Genomic DNA, 6,000 nt, shown 5'->3' with positions numbered 1-6,000 from the left:
CAGATACAAAAACTGCTAAAATAGCACCAATTTGCATTTAGAAATTCAAATTTTTTCCGGGGGTTCGGTGTTCCTTATGGTCAAGCTGAAATAGTTGGTAATCCTATGTTCTACCCACAGCCCCATTGTTATTTGGACAGCCGATAACCTTTCCTCGCATAAATTGCGTAGCCTATGGCCTATACTTTGTGTTTCACTTTGAATTCTTAATGTTTATAAGAAATTTTACAAGAATACAAATGTATATTCTGTATATGTTTATATTATTATTAACAATGAAGTTTACAGAAGTTGATGCATATATGTGGTAACAGAAAAAGTTTGTGAAAAACATTACAGGTAGCAAATGACAAAGATTGCTTAAACGACAGATGCTGATAACATGTTTTAGGTAATAATCGTTGAGGTAGGATGTATCTTAAGTCATATTTGGTGATAGTGTTATCCAGAGTTTTTGCAATTGTATTAATAAATTTAACTAAAATACACAACATGCATTGCAAAAAATCACCAGGGTTTTGCCAAAAGACGAATTGTGTCATTAAACACTGTCCTGCCATGGCACTTTACCATCGGTATTAAAGTACTTAACATACATGTCTCTCACAGCTTTCGCGTCATTTGTTGCATTGCGGACCATTTCATTCTGTAGTCCAACAAATTGCTCCACATCTAGCCGCAGACCCAAAGTGTTTGAACCTATGTCAGAGTCGTCAAAATCCAAACATTCACACGGTGTATACCTAGTGGGACACGTTTTACGCAAGTAGTTGTGTAAAACGCAACAAGCCATTACCACATCATCAATTTTATGGAGGTCCATATTAATTGAGGTGTGGAAGATACGAAACCGTGCTACCAATATACCGAAAACATTTTCAATTATTCTACGTGCTCTTGAAATGCGGTAGTTGTAAATGCGATGAGCAGGATCCAAATCAGTGTAACTGAAGGGCTTAAGCAAATCCGGACGAAGCGCAAATGCATCGTCGCCTACAAATACATACGGTAAATCTAGTTCACTATTTCCCACACGTCCAGGTCTTGGAATATTCAGTGCTCATTCACAAGTTTTCTATAGAAATTTGTGTTGCTTATAACACCTCCATCAGAAACACGACTGTTTGTTCCGAAATCACAAAGAACGAACTCGTAGTTAGCATTTGCGATCGCTAGTAGAACAAGACTGTTGTAACCCTTATAATTGTAGTAAAAAGCACCACTGTCAGCTGGTGGAATTATCCAGACATGTTTTCCATCTATTGCTCCAAGGTTGTGTGGAAAGTTGCATCTGTCCTCAAAACCTTTTGAAATTTTCTGCCATTCTCGCTCAGTGCTTGGGAACTGGAACATGGAAACAGACAACATATAACATTAAAGATAGCCTAGGCAATATATTGTGGGTAGGTATACGATACTCTATCAAAATTAGGGTTCTGAAGCTTAGGGAAAAACCAAAAATATTGGGGGAAAAGCAGGTGACAATTTAGTTTACAGGCCACAAATTTATTTACATAACGCCTACCGGCCTAGGCACATACTACCAATAGTCAAATAATAAATAAATGTATTGTAATTTTCCAAAAAAAAAAAAAATCATATAGTAAGTGGCTCAGTGGCACATGAAATAACCAGCAATGATTCTATACGAAACTTCAAACTACTGCCGATACTACTAGACATAACTGTTTGCCAGGTGTCATGTTACGATGGTATTGTGTGGTGTCATGTACGTATGAGTTCATATATATTAATAAAAAAGATACCAAGATAAAGAAAGACAGCAACTTGCTACTTCAGTAGGCGACATTCTCCCCTTATCATTAAAACAGTATGTTTCTGTTTACAGTTTTTCCACAATCATATGCCTTGTACACAAATAAATATTCAGAGACGACCCTGTGTTTAGTTTTAGAATTAATATTCCTATTTTTCGGAGAATTTTGGAACAAACAAGTTTTCTTTCTGTTTTTTTTTTTTTTCCTTTCGCCCTTTTCTCCGGATATTTTAGAATTATAAGCAAATGTATCATTTACATTTCCTTGATTGTATGCATGTAACATTGACATAATATTTATAAAAAGCACAACTCTATTATGTTGCCGAATATTAACACAACTTATTATTTCGCAGGACGCAGCCCTATCCGATGAATCTAACAGTGATTATTCAGCTACAAATGTCAGACTTCCTACTTCTCAACAACCTGGTGATGATAACACAAGTTTCTGTTCTACATCTGCAGAGTCATCGTATACACGTAAACGTCATACCACAAAGAAGAGGAAAGATTGTTGTGATGGTACGCAAACAGAAAAGGTCATGTCTTTGGTCAGCGAACGCTTGCAAACGATGACGCCAGAGGACTCAAGTGATGTTTTCGGCAAACATGTTGCTTACAAGTTACGCGCACTAGATGAAAACCAGCGTATATTTGCCGAAAAGTTCATTAATAATGTTCTCTATGAAGCATCATTGGGAGTCTGTCTCGTGATTTTCATGTGGGAAATGTAGCGCATAGCGTTCCTGTCACAAATATTACACATCAGCCGCTCCTCACGCCATATGAATCCATGGAAAGGCATGCAGCTGGCTGGCAACATCCACCCTCAAATAAACAGACCACGGGAATGGTGACGTCTGTACAAAACACTCTTTCTGCGAGTATTGATACGGATGCTTCAAAGTTAGCAAAGTTTTATTCTCAGTATAGTGCTTAAATTATGTCTTAGTATAATTATTGGTAACCAATCATTTCAATGCTATAGTAGTAACCTACATTCTTCAATGTAATTCTCACAATAGTGATGACGGTGAAAGTGTTAGGTAGGGGAAGATGGGGGAATGGCGCCACCTTAAGGAAAACATAAGATAGCCATCAACCGAATGACGATAGGCTGGAAATAAACAGTTATACCTGACTGTTGGGGATCTTAGTACATAATGCTAACAGTTAAAGAGCTTAGAAATAAGTCTTCTATGTGTAATTTGTATGTAATTACGATTCGGCGAATGGCGGTATTACCCTGCTACTCGGGGTAATTCCGCCACTCATTTGAGATCTTTATATTGTTTGTAAAGAAGACATTATTAAAACATTGAAGTGTTTAAGCTATAACTTACATGTACACTTACAAGGATACACTACGACAAAGAACAAAAGTAAACCTACTCATGCTTTAGCTGATCCATAGCCACCCATTAGGATACAATAGAGAAATTAACAAAAGTCACATATATAGTCTTTAGCTGATTCATAGCCACTGCATTCTGAATGGGCCCATCGGGAACAAAGCGTACAGCGGAACCATAATTCGTTATTTTTTCCGAATTCGTTGCTTATAACGCACACGTTGAAATCATCACCAAACTGCACTGGGTCTATATCATCATCCTCATTGTCGTCACACAATTTTTTTTCATCTATGTCTTCCTCGTTTGAAGACGATGATGATTCCAACATAAGCCCTCTTCTGCATGTCTTCATGACCTTCTTTCCTGAGTTTTTGCTAGATGACTTCCTTTTTTTCCTCTCATCTGTGACATTAGATCCTCTTTTTATCAATTTCTTCTTAGTGATTTCGTCAAAGTAGGCCTTCATTGGACTCGAAGTGATGATCTCAGAGTGCTGCTTTCTTGAGGCCCTTATACCAACCGATTTTGATGAACATGGTTTAGGAATTGGAGAGATTTTTTCAACTAGGCCCACAGTGTGGCGCAATAAAGGAGGTTGACTTACTTCATTTTTTCCTCCAGATGTGGAAGGTAGAGGCTCCGTCTCCATATCTGTGTTATCTTGGCATGTTGATTCTGATACTGGAGGTTTATGTGATGTAGCCGTAGGAATAGGACTAGATGAAATTTGCGGCTCTTCTTCACCATCTTGAATGCAAACTGTTGAATTAACTTCACGTGTAGCAATGAAATCATCTTCTCCAAATTTGGTGGGATTCAATGGATAAATTCCTGCTGTTAAAAATCCAGTGACCCCTTTCTCCAGTGTAGCAACACGAATGTAGGCTCGGTTAAAAATTTCTGCCAGTTCGTATGGTGTGATTTTTAGGTTCTCGCTGCTGTGAGTTTTCATGTAGAGTTCACATTCCTTGTTGAAAGCATTCTTAAGAGGGCCATAAAAACAGATATCCAAGGGTTGTAGTCGATGAGACGAATGGGGTGGAAGTGACACAATATGTATATAATTCTTTCTGCAAAACGAATACACCCTGTACGATTTGTGGCTGGAGTGGTTGTCAAGAATAAGTAAGACAGGATCTTCGATAGTTGGTCGAATGTGCTTTTGGAAGTGCTGTAGCTAATCCATAAATAGATCTTCATTGATCCACCCATTCTTGGAACATGCATAAATTGCATCACCTGGTCCTCCTTTCTGTAACTGTGGTGGTGACATTCGCTGGCGTGGAAAAAATAACATGGGTGGAATGTAATTTCCGGTAGCACTCACAGTGCAAACTACTGTTACATTTTTTCCTCTCTCCCAACTTGTTACTGCTCCCACTTGCTTCTGGCCTTTAGGTCCCAGAATCTTTCCTGGTTTATGTACCGTGGATATACCGGTCTCATCCACATTATATATTCTGGATGCTGGGAAATGAAATTTTTCTTGTACTGTTTCCATATTTTTGAAGAAAATATCTACTTCAACCTTGTTGAATCCTGAAATTCTATTTAGGCTGGTAGGTTCTGGTTTTCGCAGACTGATTGACGGGTTTCGGTTCAAAAAACCATAAACCCAATCTGGGCCAGCTAATTTAGTTTCCTTATTGAAGGTGTGTTGCATTTCATTTGCCTCTGCTATATCAAACGCTAAACGTCGAAGTTCAGTAATAGAAATACCGAAAAACAACCTTGATAGCAATAAAACATGATCAGCAATTTGTTTTTCTTGTTCCGCTGTAAATAGTGGCTTTCTTCCCAGGGTTGGTTTTTCTGTTAAGTTTGTTTTCAATCGGTCTCTTAATGTTGACCTGGAAATGTTATACTGGTTTGCAGTACTTTTCACTGACTTACCCTTCTTCACAGCATCAATAGCTTCCTTCAAACTTTCCTCTGACCATTTTGCTTTTTCAGTTCTCCTCTTCCTAGTCCGTGGCATCTGAAAAATAATAATAAAGGATATGTTACTTGCAAAATTGTATAGGGGTAATATCGCCACCATGGCGCCATTGCCCCATGCAGGAGTGGCGGTATTGCCCCATTTTGTATCAGTCGTTTTGTGCCATTTTTACACATAACCTAAATAACTATGAACACAAACAAATATGTTAAATTACTTACTATAGTAAATATTTAACATTATAATATAACTACATGTGTCAGTTAATATTTAACTCCACTTACCTTGCTACAAATCGAGTCCAGAAATTATATGAAAACACAGAAAAAACTATTTATCGTCGATAAAAAAAACCACGCAGCAAGAACCGCACCGGACGCTAACACAACATGTTTCAAACTCCTTCCGCTAGATCTCGCACCAATTCACTTCACTCCAGCATGCGCACGTCGTCTGATTCTATGGGTGGCGGATTTCCCCCAGGTGGCGGATTTCCCCCACTCTCCCCTATATTTGTATATCATAAGTACGATGTGCAGCAATAAGCAATGTGTTGATTTAATACAGTTTGGAATATATATTATGTCTACTTAAACAGTGTTAGTTTAAATACTTTATTTGTGAAAATTGAGGAAGAACATGTAAAGAGTGTGTCTGCGCATGATTAAGATCTTTCTTGCCACCATTCATTGTATAGAATTATTTCTATCTAACACATTAATCACATTACTTACCTTCATGTACATTTCCTGTAATACTGCATAAATGGCTCTGCATGTGTCTGGTACTATTACACCCAAAGCTTGAGGTGATATTATTGTTGTGTACTTGAGGTCCTCAAAAGATCTATCAGTTGCGAGAAATCGTAGTGTTGCAGTCAAACGTTCGTGCGGTGTAATTGCAGCTCTCATGCACGTGTCTTGTTT

Source organism: Bacillus rossius, chromosome 1 (assembly GCF_032445375.1).
Source record: "Bacillus rossius redtenbacheri isolate Brsri chromosome 1, Brsri_v3, whole genome shotgun sequence".
Taxonomy (NCBI): domain Eukaryota; kingdom Metazoa; phylum Arthropoda; class Insecta; order Phasmatodea; family Bacillidae; genus Bacillus; species Bacillus rossius.
Note: the sequence above shows the minus strand (reverse complement) of the source record.